A 17165-nucleotide genomic window follows, 5' to 3' on the forward strand; every position below is an offset into this window, starting at 1 on the left:
TCATTGTCATATAGCTTGTATCTACTCTTAATGTTTTCATATTATGCCTAGTTTGATATAATTATTTAAACTGTATTTGTTTAATAATTTTACAGTCTTTAAGAGTAATACGTTCTTAAAATGTTTTGTAATGCTTTAGAGATTTTCTTCCTGGGCCTTCACTGAAAATGCTCCTACCTAGTCGGACTTTCCCGGTAATCAAATGCCATTAATAAATAAATAAAATATTTAGATAGAGAGTCAGAGGAGAGAACTTGATTGAAGCTAGGAAGTGAGTGAATAAGAGAGTAATGAGGCGGAAGGTACAAATAAGTAGTTGTTGATGGTGTTAAGCAAGAACAGAGACAGCTTTTTGCTAGGAAGTCTTTCAGAATGGTTTTGAAGGATGTGAAGGAGGGTATTGACCTGATCGATATGGATAAGGGGTTCCAGACCTTTGCAACATGCTACGACTACAAATTTGATAGGTTTGTAGAAAGACGTTTTTGGGCATTGGATTGTTTTGACCAACTAGGAACATAGTTGTGTAGAATCATATTTAGTGCTGAACAAGCAGACATATGCTAGATATTTTTTTAGCTGGTAAGAAGCTGTCTATATGTTAATTGATGGGCTAGTGCTAACCAGTAATCTTTTTAGTGCTATACAGTGGTGGGTTCTGAAAGGTGGATTTGCTGCAAATTTAGCAGTTTCATCATAGGATTGTTCAGGTTTTCTTTTTTGTGAAGCCTGGAGGTTAGTAAGGATGGGAGCACTGTAAAGTAGTGAGGGGAGGAAGTATAGTGACAAGTGCAGTTTTAGTTACATTGGTGGGAATGTTTTTGGCTCTATAAAGCATCCCTTATTTTTCTTGTTTTCTTTATGTAATTTTGTATTTACAGGTGAAATTTAAGGTGATCATTCACTGTCATCCTTAGTAATTTGCTATGAGAAATGACTTCAGTTGTATGGAATCTCATTGATATGAATCTACTGCCAGTTGACACAGATCCTGTAGAATATGCTAAAGCAGGGAGATGTTACTCCAGGTGTTTTCACTAAGGTTTTAGGTAGGACTATAGGAGTATAATCTTATCTCTGCAGTCATGTAGTACTTACTCACGTCACCAGACCAGGCTGAACAGATATTTCAGCTCTGATGCAGTGACACCTGCGCCGCTTAATTCATCACCAGCTGTCATTTTTTTTATATTTATGATGGTTCCACCTTTTTTAGGTATGTTTTCTGAGCTCATGATTTGCTAGATTTCAGTTTCCGTATCAAAATACAAGCGTGGTCGGTGTTTCTTGATTTCATATGTCATGAAAGGGTTCCCCCTGTATAAGAATACATGGTTGGAAAATCCTGTACTGTATGATGTAACCTGTGGAACTAGTTGTACTGTATGATAAGTGTAATATGTGGAACTAGTTGTACTGTATGATAAGTGTAACCTGTGGAACTAGTTGTACTGTATGATAAATGTAACGTGTGGAACTAGTTGTACTGTATGATAAGTGTAACCTGTGGAACTAGTTGTACTGTATGATAAATGTAACCTGTGGAACTAGTTGTACTGTATGATGTGTAACCTGTGGAACTAGTTGTACTTTATGATAAATGTATCCTGTGGAACTAGTTGTACTGTATGACAAATGTAACGTGTGGAAATAGTTGTTTGCCTTCCTCTGATGCACTTTATGAACAAGGATTCTATAATGAATTCAGTACTTACTGTATTTAAAACACATTTTCTCTTAATTCCACTTCCCTCAGATCAGAACTTAGCAATGGACAATATGGGCTGTGCTCAGAGAACACACTTTATAACTCTCAGCTTCTTTAGTTATGAATGCTGGGCAAAGCCAAAAGTAGTTGGGGAGCAATTTTTAAATATTACTCTGATTCACTTAAAATTTTAGTCGAACAGTAGGTGTTGTGTCAACATGCATTTTCTGAAGAATGAGAAATTACGAAATTGTAATGTCTGGCATTATTGACTGAATTATAATCCTCACTGATTCACCAGAAAGTCAAAAATATTACGAGGAAGAGGACAACAATATGATGCAAAAGGAAGGACAGTTGAGAGGTATGTTTAGAAGAGCTGAAACTGCAAGGACCTTTTGCTTCTGTCACAAAAGAGGAGGCATACACATGTAGAGGAAATGCAAGGCATCTTTTTTGGGACAGAATTCCTTGTAGACCCTTCCATCAGCAATGTACTCCAGAGGTAGTAACAGACAGTAGTAATGTGACGTGGCACATAAACCACTAAGGACCACTTTCTCTGCTGCTGGTGCAAGCTGGCATTAATGGTGATTGGGAGATGAGATGGCCAAAAAAGTGTAAATTCTATTAAGATTAAAATATCTCTGAGTAGATTTTGTCTTACAATTTAACGTGAACAGTTAAAATGTTAGCTAATTCTGCATATTGTTAACTGAACACTGATGGTATATGTCCTGTCTATGTTGTGTTTATTGCAAATTAATATTCCATGTATCTTGTCCTTAAAAAAAAAAAAAAAAAAAGGAAAATGCAATAAAAATTATATTTGAAAAAAAAAAAACAAATGTCCATATAAATGTTATTTAGCTAAGCCAGGAATGTACTTACATGTGTGTGAGTGTTCACTAGCTACTGGATATTGAAAGTAGTGTTTAAATGTTATTTAGCGAACCAGAGAACACAGACATATCTTTGTGGATTTTGGTGGCTAACCAGTGGGTTTGAAATTAGAAATGTCTGGGGAAATAAATTAACTAAGCAGTGAGCATAGGAGTGGATGAGTGCCAGCTGGGTATTGGGATTAGATTTGTCTGTAAAATATTACATCGCTAAGCAGGGAAAGTAGAATTGTGTATTTGGCTGTTCACTAGCTTGGTACTAGGTGTTGAAATGCTTGTGTAAATGTTGTTTCGCTAAACATTAAGTGTACTATAATCTGTGTAGATGTTTGCTAAATAGGCAGTGTGTGTAGAAAAGTCAGTTGTGCATATTAAAGTAAGCAGGTATAGAAATATCTGAATGAATGTTGTTTACCTAAACAGGGGGTGTAGAAATAAACATGTGGATGTTCACTAGCAGGGTACTAGGTATGGAAGTACCTATATTAATGTTATTTAGCTAATCAGGAAGTATAGAAGTGTCTGTGTATATATGTTGGGAAGTCAAGTGCTTAATGTAGAAATGTCTTTGTGAACGTTATATAGCTGTACGGTGAATGTAGAAATATCTTTGTGGATGTTTTTTAGCTGTATACTGAATATAGAAATGTCTGTGTGAACGTTATTTAGCTGTACGGTGAATGTAAAAATGTCTTTGGGAACGTTACTTAGCTGTACTGTGAATGTAGAAATGTCTTTGTGAATATTATTTAGCTGTACGGTGAATGTAGAAATGTCTTTGTGAATGTTATTTAGCTGTACCGTGAATGTAGAAATGTCTTGTGAATGTTATTTAGCTGTACAGTGAATTTAGAAATGTCTTTGTGACTATTGTTTAGCGATACCGTGAGTGTAGAAATGTCTTTGTGAACGTTATTTAGCTGTACCATGAATGTAGAAATTTCTTTGTGAGCATTATTAGCTGTACGGTGAATGTCAAAATGTCTTTGTGAATGTTATTTAGCTGTGCCGTGAATGTAGAAATGTCTTTGTGAACGTTATTTAGCTGTACAGTGAATGTAGAAATGTGTTTGTGACTATTGTTTAGCGGTACCGTGAGTGTAAAAATGTCTTTGTGAACATTATTTAGCTGTACCGTGAATGTAGAAATTTCTTTGTGAGCGTTATTAGCTGTACGGTGAATGTCGAAATGTCTGTGTAGGTGCTGGTTGCTTTGATATTGCACAATTGCTTTGTGATGCTGACATCATTGCTTTTGTGGGGAGAATTTATACTGGGTTACTGTGCAGTCCCAGTGTCATTATGGTAGATGATGACAGATTGGCCAGTGTATTTTGAGGCGAAGGCAGATAGACCAAATGTGGCTTTTGGTGAGCTCGGTCTGCCAAATAGTGGTGGTTGAGTTCCCTTATATAGCCGTGTCTCATAACTGCATAATTTTTGTGACACTTAGTATTTCTCTCATCCTTCTGTGTGTATTTCTTTGATTAGAAATCAGTTCAACACTTCTGGTGGGATAGATGTTAGAACACAGTGAAAATAGGGGTTGGGGTGAAGTGCAGTGGAACACACCCTTCAGAAAACACAGTGGTTGAAGTGATTCTTACAAGGCTGTGAGTTAGTCATATCTGGAGATGTATGTACAGTACGAGCCACAGCTAATTTTCCCATTAGCTGTTTTGTCAGGGTCCTTGGAACTCTTCACGAAGATTTTTTTTTTGTCATTTTTGTTTTTATTAAAGTAAATAATAGTGTAACCAAAATCAAGCCATTAAAAACATGCTTTCTGAAGGCTAAAAGGACTAGTAAAAGGTAAAAACAAACTGATAATACTAGAATTTTTAACTAAGCTTGGAAAAGCGGTTTTGGGGGAAAAACTAACAAACCTACTTGATGAAATTAATGTTGTCCAGTTATGAAAAGAAATAGAAAAATGTATGCAGGGATGCAGACTCTTTTAAACATTTAAAATTTGTATTAAGAGAAAGCAACTTCATCAAAATACCAGAAGTACAGGATGTATCAGTTTCCATAATGATCTCTAGTTTGAGAATTTTTTGTAGATTTGTTGGAAAGTTGTGTGTTTAGGTATTTTAAAATGTAGTCTGAAATTTAAATTTAGGCAGCCCATTGAATTGTTACGTAAAATTTCACAAGAACAGACAAAACAGCAGCTAAAATTTGTTTCTTGCTGTCTAAGTTTATCTGGAAGAGGTATTTGAACTAGAGCTTGAGTAATTATGTTAAGTGTTCTAAGTGTTTGGTTGTTATAGCTGTAAATAATTTGAGAGAATGGGCCTATCAAAAAGATGCCAACATTGCCTACTTGTACTGCTCATGTCTTCAACAACTTGTGGGATTTCAAGGTCATAGAACGTCTTCTTACGTGGCGTAAGCATTTTATATGGTAGTAAACCATGTAAAACAAGTTCTTGAAGGAGTAAGTTAAGGACATTGGTCCAAATGTGATACTCTTCTTGATTTTCAGCCAAGATAGGGTTGGTACGTTCCTAGGACAACAAAACAAATGTATGTATACAGGAGACTCTCAGTTAACCGGCGCCCATGGTGATTGCCAGATGCTGGATGACAATAGTTTCTGGTTGCTTGAGAGTTACTATTAAAAACAGGCCTGACTAATACTGTACCCTGTACTACTTGTTTGGTTTGACTTGTTTTTAGGTTGGGGAGTGAGAGAGTTTATTCCTATCTTCCCTTTTAAAACTGTAAAATTCTAAAAATGTAAGGTATGTTTCTGCAGGGAAACAAAGTGCAACACATGAAAATTGTACTGTATTTCTTCGATTTTTTTTCTTTGTTGCTCCGGTTAACTGAGATTTTAGTGTAATATGTTAATATTATTCTTCTGTTTTCAAAACTGATGTATTTGAAAGACGGTTCTCATTTGCTAATAGGGACAACTATATTGCCTCTTAAAACTGGACTGGAGTCTTATTAGCTTATTTTGTTGTCCATGGTGACCCTTTCCTTGGCTGTTATAGTGGAAGCCCCTTACTGTGAAACTGAGTTATTGGAAGCCCTGTGTGTGTGTGTGTGTGTGTGTGTGTGTGTGTGTGTGTGTGTGTGTGTGTGCACACATATGGATGTTTAGATGAGCTGTAGCAGTCTTATCTAGCTCCTGGTGCATCATGCTGATCTAGTGCCCCATCAAAAAAGAGAGGCTTCTGCTAAAACAGTAGTAAACTGCTTGCTGCAAATGTAGTAAGTGACTTGCTGCACCTAGAATACCAGTGCCACGCACACACAGAGCTTCAGCCATAATGGCAAATAGTGTCAACATTCATTCCTAAATATTGATATTGCAGTACTGTCCCATTCACAATTGCCTGTCACCCCCCCAAACACCTTGCATCCAGGGCAGCCACCCCCTTAACCCCAGCCTAGCTTACAACGATGAGGTCTGTTTGGGGAGGCTGTAGAGACCATGCTGCCATCTTGCAGGGGCTTGAGCTGAAGTGACTCTCTGAAAGAGAGCTGCAGTATGTAGCGGTTTATATCACGTATTACTCTTGTGTAGGAGGGATGGTGATGTAATGTAGAAGTTCTCTTTGATGGAATGTAGTATAGTGCAAGGGTATGGAGAGTGATGGTTTATAAGGAAGAAAAGCAATGTTTTTTAAACCAACATTATTATTAATAAGCATGTGTGTCTGCATTTAAATGTGCAAATAAGTGCCACTTTGGTAGCAGTGATTTCCTTCTTCCCTTTCCTAACTCCGTTACCTGTGGCACTCTAGTGGAAGTCTGTGAGGGAGATGTCATGTTTCACCCATGATGTCCTTCAAGGATGCATCTGCAGTCCTAACATATGGGTTGTCCTGCCTCAGGCAGCCCCTCGGTCGGCCGGATTCCAAAGTCTGGGTCTGGCCTCGGCTGATGTCGCACTTCACCCGACGTCATAGCTGCTGTTTATTGGGTATAAAGGCATCAGCCGACGCCATTTTCCTCAGTCTTTCTTGCCGCGTTCAAGCAGAAGCTGTTCGCAAGTGCCGGTCGGTCAGATCCAGAGATTTCTACTACCGAAGACTTCTAAAAAGCTAAGTTACCCCGTTGGGGACTCTTTCTTGCCTCAGCCGATGTCAGAAAAAAGTAAGTGGCACTCTAGTAGAAGTCTGTGAGGGAGATGTCATGTTTCACCCATGTTTTAAAACGAGTATCCTATGAGGACAAGATGGTTGTTTCTTTCTCTTCTCTGCCTCCTGTTCATGTTGTCAAACGTGCTAAGCAGCAGGTGCATAGCTGAGGTTGTATTTTTGCCTATACGTAAATAACAGTCATTACTGCAAATACTAGGTTCGTTACTAAGTTATGAAGGGTATGAAATTTTATTCCTCATGCAAGCATACACTGGTGACGCAAGCAGAAACTGCACTTTAACTGAGTAATTTTCTGTTGGATGTTCACAAGCCACACAGATGCTGACACTCCATGGAAGTTATGCATGAACCACACTCACATTTCATTATTGTTGGTTTTGCTGTCAGTCTCAGTACAAGTCATTCTTTTTAGAAAATGTTAGGTAATGTAGTTTTAACCAGAATAACTGGAAAATAAGAAAATACATTTTGTTCTACTAACCTACTAATAGTATAAGACATAAGTAACTAACTGGTGGATTTTAGTGCTGCTTTGTTGGTTATCTTCAGTCACTGAAGCTTGACAGACTCTGTGGTTTGTGTGTGTGTGTCTAGTGACAGTAACTACCCAGATACTATGTAGCAGGTAGCATTTCACATTATGATTAGGAATGCAGTATACATGGTCATGGAAGTGAACAATGGATACAACCCATCCTTTCTTCGGAATTCATTCGATGTCTGTGGGTCATGAGTCAGAAGTCAAGGAAGATTTGATTTGTGCAGAATATTAATTTCCAATTATGCTGCGGTGGTGGTGCTGCGGTAGCTTGTCGCCTCATAGCAAGACGTTGTCCCGTTCAATTCTCAGCTAGAGCGTCTTCTGTGTGGAGGCATACGTGAACAGGGTGTGCCTTCGTTGAAGGTTGTGCGTCAGAGCTGGTAACCCGGTACGTAAAAATCCACTACCAATCATTAGCGGACCGGAGTTCCGCTGTGGCGACCCCTAACCGGGAAAAGCCGAAAGACGCAAACAAATTAATTTCCAATTATGTGGAGAACATTATTAAGCCCCTCTTACAAACTTATCACACTGTAGACCATGCAGAAGGTCAGTTGGGTTTTCAGCTTAGCAGGATTTTTTGACAAGTTTCTGTATTTCAAAAACACAGCTCTACCTTCATTAGTACTCATCTGATTTGACTTTAAAACTGTTTGACTTCTTTTTGAGAAAAATGTATTCAATCCTTTAAAAACCTACTTTCCATTGCATCTGTTAAATATCCAGAAAAACAAAACAAAAAATTGTTTTGCTGATTTTGTCTTGTACTTCATAGTAATTTAGTTGCAGTCCCAGTTACTGTTCAGTTCAGTATGCAAGCTTTTTGTTTGCAGCTTGTAATCCGTTGCAAAGTTGTAGTGATGTAAATTGTTTAGAAAGTGAAGGAGTATGGGAAATGTATTCTAAAATTGGTGTTCATTTATTTATTTATTTTATTTTACATTTGTTAACTGGGATTGTCTGATTGAGCAAAAGCCCTTTTTCAGCAGAGGCCCAGGGAGAAAAGCTCCAAAACATAGTTAAAAAATATAACCATTACAAACACAGTTAACATTGAAGCCGCGGTGGTGCAGCGGTAGCATTTTCGCCTCACAGCAAGAGATTCTCCCGTTCGATTCTCGGCTGGGCGCCTTCTGTGTGGAGTCTGCATGTCCTCCCCGCGGTCGAGTGGCGTTCGAAAGACATGCGTGAATGGGCGTGCCTTCGTTGAAGGTTGGGCATCGGGCTAGCACCTCGGCACCGTAAAAATCGACTGCCAATCATTAGCAGACCGAAGTTCCGCTGTGGCGACCCCTAACCTGGAAAAATCCGGAAGAAAAACAACAACAAACACAGTTAGCATTATAATCATTCATAATAAAACTTGTAGAATAGTTATCATATTAACAGTTATTCATTGAAAACTGTTGTGAAAATCAGAGTGGGTGGTCCCAAGGTGATTTGCCATGAAATGTTATTGTGATTTAGTTGGGTGCATCAGAATTCGGGCCTACTCTTGTAGGCAGTATTGGGCCTCAGGGCTGGATTGCATCTAGACTGTAAAAAGCTACGTTTTGAATTGTTTAGGACAGATAGCAGTGAATGAGGCATTATGATTGACCTGTTGTACTGTTTTCTTCTACTTATTTGTAAGGATACTTGATACATTGTTAGTATTGAAGACTGCAAGTATTGGCACATGAGGAAGCAGAAAGATAGGTCTGTCAGTGATCAGCCTATTTACTACCAAACCTAACTGTGTAGAGATGTTTATCTTAAGTAAAAGTTCATCTTAAGTAAACTATATTTAGAGACAGAATGCTGTATTTATTTTTCTAGGTGGGGAGGTGAGTTGTGAAGTATTGGCAATCATTCTGAATGAAGAAGAAGGTGTGAACATACAGGCTTTTCTGATCAGCACTTGGGAGATTTCAAGTGCATTTCTTCTGGCTGCATAAAGCAGGTACTAGCTTGATCATACGAAAGGTGAATTTGTGTATGTACTTTATTGAAAGTATCTTATCAAGAAAGACTGCATTTGTACCTCTGTTTTATTCATCTGCATAATTGTGCGTGCATGCGCGTGTGTGTGTGTGTGTGTGTGTGTGTGTGTGTGTGTGTGTGTGTGTGTGTGTGTGTGTGTGTGTGTATGTATGTATACAGGGGTGGCACTGCTCACCTCACTGCATTGCACAAGAGAAACACCTTTGGATTTTACACTACTTGACCAAAATGCATGCTGAAATTTAACAGTCTGAAGTGGAACCAAAGTTGTGCATACGTGTCATAATGTGATTTTTTTTTATCATGAAGAAGAAAGAAGAACTGCAGTCTTTGTCTTTGGATGGGGTATTTATTTAATCCATCACGTTTATAAGATGGCAGCTTTGTATTACACAAGCTGCCTTGAAAACTGGAATTGTGTATTTTTTATTTATTTTTTAAACAATTTTATTGATTTTGATTATGACAAACTTATAAGCAGTCACATAGAATTGTGTAAGGTAATATCAATTACAAATTTAAGAATTAATAACATACATTTATCACATTGGAATTGTGTATTTTTTAAACACCTGTATTAAATTAATGTTTAAGATATAGGCACACACGTTAATGGAAAAGAAAGCAAACCGTATTAACATTTTTCATGTTTAGGGAGATAGGAAATTCACCCAGGGGATCATGTCAGTCACCCTGCTAGACGGGGGCCCAGAGAAGTAAATATTGTGGGAAAAAATTTCCAGGGAATTGTTATGGCTAGGCTTGCATAGGCCTTAGGGCCGATAGCCTAGTACCAACCTATGAACCTATGCATTATACTTTAGTTATATGTTTTAACAATTATTCACTCAAACATTTAATAAATTTCTCAGTTTCTAGCTTCCCCTCAACTTCACTGCTCCTTCTGTGCATTATTCTGCATGTATTGTTCCCACAAATCCCATATATTTTTATGTAATTTGCTCCTTCCTTTTCAAAATATCCTACCTCTATTTTTTTCAATCTCTTTTACAGCCTTCAATACTTCATTTGGTTTAGATTTTGATTTCATTCTGAAGGAAATGCTTTTTTGGCAGCCAGTAGCATTAACCTTGGTAAGGCCTCACTATGTATAGAAAATCCCAGCTCAAAAGAATCATTCTTTTAGTTGCACCCTTTTTCTCCCCCTAAATTTCTGATAAAGTAATCTGTAGGGAAATTTTTAAAATCTGCTGACTTGTTACACATCCCCCCCAAAAAAGTCATATTCCCAGTTACCTCTCTCTTTTCTCTCACACCTCTAGCATTTGTTAGCTGCTGAGGAAAAATGTCTTACATCTTGGATATTAATGTACATATGCAAACACTTCCAAGCAAAAATCCGAAATCTTTCGGACCTGCTTGCTTATGTGGGAGCCATACAGCTGTCCACTTAGAGCTCCTTTGTAAAATGCCTTTCCAGTCTCTCTTCCCAGTCTTTCAAACCTTCACTGATTGATTTTTATAGTTATTATGCAATGTTTTATATGCCATAATAATTATCTTGCTTTTAACAGCAGTTTCTCTTCTAGATTCGATTACAGACTCTACCGTCGGTCTTTCACTTAGTACAACCCTTTGCTTTCCCTTTGGCTGTAACCGGATACTATCTCTGGTAGGAGATTAGTATTTGCAGTCCAGAGTTCTGCTTGGCCTAATCCCTAATTCCACTCTGTTACCTCTCCCTCTGTCTTGTTATTTGCTCCCAATGTCTTGGCTTCTAAGCCCGTTTTCTTATGTAAATTCCAGCCCCCTCCTGTCAGTTTTCTGTACCCCTACTTGCAGTCATTCCTATTGCCAGAATTTCCTTTCTCCATTCCTGCAGTGGCTTAGTTCTTAGAACACTTTCTGCAACTTTATAAATATAATATTCTTCATAGTTGTTATTCTCCCTAAGGAGCTGCATCCAAAATCCTGCTCTCCTCATTTCTGGAACTTCCTCATTTCATGATCATTCCTTTCCACTTGGATTTATAACCTTCAGCTTGCGTTATGTGATGAGCCTTAACTGTGTAGCTGTAAAATATACCTCCAAGTCAGGCAGTCCTAAACCACGTTGTTCTATGGGAAGGAAACAGCCGTTTGCATTAACCCCAGACTGTTTTTACCATTTCACCATTAGCCATTTGGCAGGGGTGCATGTCTGGCTTCTGATCATTGTAAGATTTGTTTTTTCTCTCGTTTTGCCCTTCACATGCTGACTATTTAGCTAATTGCTGATACTGCCCTCTAGGGTGATAGCCCCTCATGGAGCTGCTGTCTCACAGACAGCCGTCAGACAATATTTGGTGCACAACCCTGAAGTTTCCTTATGTGCTGCAGTCTTAGTTGATGCTAATATGTATAGTTCCTTGTAAATTATAAGGCTCGTTGCACTTTGGCTTTGGAATCGGGGTCCCTTACTTACGAGAGTGATATAAACATTCAGAAAACCCTACACCTTTCTTTGTGAACACCTTCTACTGGGTCTCAGATTTAAACCGAGCAATCATTAAAAGGAGATGTACCTGTCCCCAACCCCACCCCAATCATTCTGCAGCTAGGACATTCCCTGCTGTGGTACATGATGCACTAATGTTTAATAGCGTGATTTAACACATTAAACCAACAGTGCTTTAATGAAGCATTTCACTGAGAGGAAGGAGCTTAACTGTTTACTGAAAGATGTTTGATCATCTAAGTGGGATCCTCTTGCAGCTAACACATGCACAGAACAGACTTGGTTGGTCATAAAACTGAACAGATTGTAAACATTACAGACTTACTACACATTTGAGAAGGACAAATCAAATTAAGTTTAGGATGGTTTTGTTGGAAAGTGTTTAAGTAATAAAGTGTGCCTGTTCACAGCACAGAGGGAATTATTTCATGATGTTTTCATACATCTATTCAGATCCCAATTTAAGTTGTGGTAGTAGTAGTAGTCAAGAAAGTACAGTTTTTTCATGTAATGCAGTATTCATGTCTGGATTATTCCAGTAATGTAGACATGAACACAGAGGCAAAACTGCTCAATGTCAAAGAATCTGGTTATATATTTGACCTGTGGTTCTACGGGTGCCTTGCTTAGGGATTCAGGCCATAACATGTAGAATTTTGGCATATGCAGGTCAGGAATGTGTAGGTATGCATTAAAAAATTCTAAGCTTCGAGGGGCTTGCTTGCTATCAGAAGGCCTCAGTTTTCAGCTGAGTTCTTCCTAATCAACGGAGTTAGAAGGCAGGTACGTCAAGAAAACATTTGTAACTAGCCAGTACTCACCTTCAGGATATACCACCCTCTTCCAAGGTCAGGGATGAAATTCATATTCTTGAAATTATGTGAGGGTGCCAATCTTTAATATGGTAAGGGTGGTTTGTTCCTTAAACGTGATAACCGTTTGGTAATAAAACTCTACCTCCAATGCGTTATATTTGTGTTAGTTTGAGTGTTTTGAAGCAGTTTGTCTTACAGTGGTAGAAAAGATCCAGTAGGGTAGTGTGTTTGATGGCATGTAATGCAAGATATTATGTAAAAGGCGGTCTTGGTTGCAAAGGGACCAGTGAACCTTTGGGGCCTTTCTAGTTGCACAGTATGTCTGGTTAGGTATATAATGAAAGTGGAATTGTGTTTTCTAATTGGTCTAATTATGACTACGTATAGAGGAGTGATAACTTCTTTGGATCTGGATGAGCAGCTTTTAGAAATTAGTTGGGCTAGAGAGAAGGTTTTCTGACCTATTGTTGCTACATGGCGACACAAGGAGAAGGGATTTGTTTACTCTGATCAAGGACCTCACGTACTGTGTCCAGTGGGAGTGGAGTGCTGGATATATTGTGAGTTGCAGATGAGTGTTTACCAAAAGTCACAGTGCTACACTTTTTGCAGTTAGTTTTAGCCCTTTCTCTTTGCACCATTTGTTTGTAAGAACTAGTTCTTGTAGTGATTTGACATCTGGAGGGGAGTGAATGCTAATACCCAGCTTACTTCTTCTTCTTTTGGCTTTTCCCGGTTAGGGGTCACCACAGCGGATCACCTGTCCGCTCATGATTGGCAGTGGAGTTTTACAGTGTCGAGTTGCCAGCCCGGCGCCCAACCTTCCACAGAAGGCACACACATGCAGTCACACCTAGGGCCAATTTAGAGTGTCCAATCCACCTGCAGCATGTCTTTGGGATGTGGGAGGAAACCGGAGCACCCGGAGGAAACCCACGTGACCACAGGGAGGACATGCAGACTCCGCACAGAAGGCACCCCAGCCGAGGATCGAACCAGAGAACCTCTTGCTGTGAGGCGACAATGCTAACCACTGCACCACCGTGGCCTCCCTGCTAATACCCAGCTTACTGTCATTGGTAAATTCGATTAGCCATAAGCCTGGATTTACAGCATAGAAATCAAGAAAATATATGCCACAAAGGAGAGATCCCAGCAATGGGCCTTGGGGTACTCCTCAAGTTACTTTCCTACTTTCTGAAGTAACATCTGCCATCTTAATTATGTCATTTGATTTTTCAGCCAGTTTGCAATTCATCTAATCATGTGATGGTCCATCTTGAGGTCTTTTAGCTTATTTGCAGTGCCATTGTGGAGTATAGTGGTTAAGACCTTGGCCAGACCCATGTATGCTCTTTAGACCGAATGACCCCTATCCAGTGCCTTTGTGGCCTTTTTAAAGAAATTTGCGAAATTAACTAGATATGGTCTACCCTTGATATATGTGGACTGTTGAGGATGCAGTTGTAAGAGGTATTGAATATCATAGTTTATGAAGTGAGAGGTGTAGTAACAGGCATGCAAATTAGGGCGGTTAGGCTGGTGGGTAAGTACTTCATTTATGGTGTCCTCATTATGAAGGGGCATTGCAGGAGATGTTTGCAGACATCACGGATATACCCTGTGATAGTGAGGGTTCATTGAGTACTTTTTGGTGCTATTTATTAACAATTCAGGTAAGTTGTCAGGGCCAAGAAGAGGTAGTTTTAGTTTTGGATAGCACCAGTCATGGGCCTGCTCCATTGTGTCTTAGGTGAATATGTGGGACTCCAGGGTTTGCAGTTTCATTGACTGTAACTTTAAGATCAGGATGAGTAATGATGTTGAACATTAGCTCAAACAGTACTGGGAGTTATTGCTTTATTAAAATGTTTCCACACTTTACATTTATTGTGCAGTCATCATGCATATTTCACTACTTCCCCCTGATGTCTGGTCCATTTCCTCTTCCAAAAAAGAGTTTCACGTGACATTTTACAGTTGTATATCAAACACAGCCTCACTTCCTATGGTGTTCTAGTTCATGTTTAGTTTTGACCTCACTGGTGATCATTTTTAATTACTTGATGACACTTTTCATAGTCTTTATTGCTCGTAGGTTTTGATTTTGCTAGACCTTCTACTTCCTTGGCAACGCTGTGGTGTATCTAGTTATTCTTCCATTATTTTGTCTCCTCTCTTTCACTGGATGCATTTTAGTTTCTGAAAATTTTCCTTGTGTCATTGTGCCATCATTTTATACCAGCCCTCTGTCCCCATGTAAGTATGAATGCAAAACTGGGCTGTGGACTCCACTTGCAGCCTTACTGATGCTTTGTACGTGGGAGATAACTTCACATCTCGAGTTCAGGCCCCTTAGCTACACGATTGTTAACTAGACCTTGACACTGTTATTTCACATTGTGACGTTAGTCAGCATAGCGTGGTATATAACCCTGCAACCAGTTTTCTCCTCACCCTCTTAGTGCACATGTGAAGATTCTGATGCTGAAGAATCCATTCCACTTTACCCAGCCCCTGCCAAACCAGACAGATTTTACAGGGTGCCAGATACTCATCACCACCTTTACAAGGCCCCCACTTGCAGACCCAGAACTATATCCCACCAAGAGTTTATGCTTGATCAGTTAACAGGTTATGAAGAAAAAAGAAAAGGCAAAATCTGTTCAAACTGTTAAAGATTTCTTGCAGGTTCAAGGACTGGGATACACAGTCAATTTACAAAAGTCAGGGCTGATACATCCCAAAACAAGGACATTCTTTGGGCTGAATTGGGACAAGTAACACAAATGGCATTCCTGACTACAGAAAACAAAAGAACTTCCTCTTTGGCACTAACAAACTGGACAAACAACAAGTTAACAGCAAGAAAGTTCTGCAGGCCTTGGGCATCATGCATGCTTCAATCCCATTTGCCAGACCCATTATGAGGAAACCACAGTGGTACCTATGTAAGAACAAGAATTTATAAAGACAACACAGACACAACACAGAAACAATCTAGAACTAGAAATCCCACTAAATTCCAACAGGAAAATGGTGGCTGGGCTCAGGGCTCAAAGGCAAACCCCTACCCTTTATGTCACCAAATGTCAACCAAGCCAGACCACGGCACAGACCTAAGCAGGGGGACCCAGCTGGGGCCCACACAAACAAGACAAATATTGTGGGACAAACTTCGATCAACTTCACCTGCACAAAAAATCTAAAAAAAAATAAGCATGGCAAACAAAAAAAAGAAAGTTCAAAAAAGATTCTTCTCAAAGAGGCCAAGGACAGACAACACCACAGTCAACACACACATCATCAATCCACAACAAACAAGGAGGCACTCATTCCCTTCCTTGGCCTTGTGACCCTGGACTGTGGACTGCTCTGGCTAGCTCAGTTACAGGCATATTTGTACCGGGGGACAAAGGAAGGAAGCAGAGACATATTAAGCAGCAGAACCACTTCTCCAAGGATGCTGAGCTGGAAGCTACATCTTCAAGACCATCTCTCAAAGAATGCCAAATGACAGAAATAGAGAGATCAACTCAATCAAGATCCACTCAATCAATCACAAATTCTGCACAATTCACTACAATGGAAAGTGGACTCACTCTCCTTCAACTGGAAACTCCTTCTTTAGGAAACAGGATCCACCTTCTTCCTTTTTCCACCTCTTCCTTTATACTAAAAATCAAGGAAGAAAATCAAGGATAGACCTGATAGCTCAAACTGGCCAAGACAACCACTGGTACCCACTAACAACAGAGCATGTCTCAAACAAAATGTGGAACATACCTCTGATGCCTTTGATGTTAACTCAGAACTACATTTATGATAGGTACAAAACTGTACTTTTTGTAGCCTTACTGCTTTAGCATTAAGTCTGAGCTTTTTTTTAAGTCAGATTGCACCAGTCTTACTGGAGACCATCTCCTCCATCTGTGACCAACAACCTGACCTCAGTGTATTTAGTAAACAGTTTAAATTCATTGCAGGACCCGACACAGATGAACTAAACAGGACCAGTCCTGGCACTGAAGCCTGCACTACTCCCTGTGTTTATTTCCTTTTCTCTGGATATTTAACCCCTTATTTGTCACACGCGTTTTACTTCATCTGCTGTCCATTTCACCATTTGGGTCCTAGCACCAATGCTTTTGATTTCTTCCAACCAGTTGTTTGTGTGATGTCATGTCAGGAGCTTTACTGATGAATCCATGCACATCAGGCAGGCTTGGCTTTATCTCGGATGTTAGAAGCCTGTCCTCCATAATGTTTTCTAGAGTGGTCCCTTGGATGGAAGCACTTTTATGGAAGAGACCTACCTATGCCATCCTCCAGTCCACCAACAGTAATAATTTTAGTCCACATTGACATCTCCATGTATTCCTTATTCATGTCCATTACCAGGCAACCATACCATCCAATCTGATCAAGTTTGTTAGACTTTAACCGACATTCCCGTCCTATGGCAGGTTATTAAATATTAAATTTATAGCTCATAAACATGCTGTAGAAGAATGTGGCTAAAGGAATTTGGATGCTTGTGGCCTATATCATGCGTGATGAAGTCATAAGCATGTGGGGTCTGCTTTGCTTTGCATTACCTATGCACAGTGTCTCGTCACCAGTCTGAATGAAATGGGTTT

General features: G+C 39.4%; 1 protein-coding gene across 5 annotated transcripts in view; it reads left to right on the forward strand.

Annotated features, from left to right (window-relative positions):
* Positions 1-17165, forward strand: part of ZMIZ1 (zinc finger MIZ-type containing 1) — a 2170450-nt gene that overhangs the window by 1343626 nt on the left and 809659 nt on the right. Inside the window, exon 6 of one of the 5 annotated variants that reach the window (XM_044056883.1) lies at positions 9088-9211. The exons of the other annotated variants lie outside the window; for them this stretch is intronic. The gene's annotated coding sequence lies outside the window, so the exon portion shown is untranslated. The remainder of the gene's footprint in view (positions 1-9087; positions 9212-17165) is intronic. 5 annotated transcript variants of the gene reach the window in all.

Source organism: Protopterus annectens, chromosome 14.part0 (genome assembly GCF_019279795.1).
Source record: "Protopterus annectens isolate FY-2018-M chromosome 14.part0, PAN1.0, whole genome shotgun sequence".
Lineage (NCBI taxonomy): Eukaryota > Metazoa > Chordata > Ceratodontiformes > Protopteridae > Protopterus > Protopterus annectens.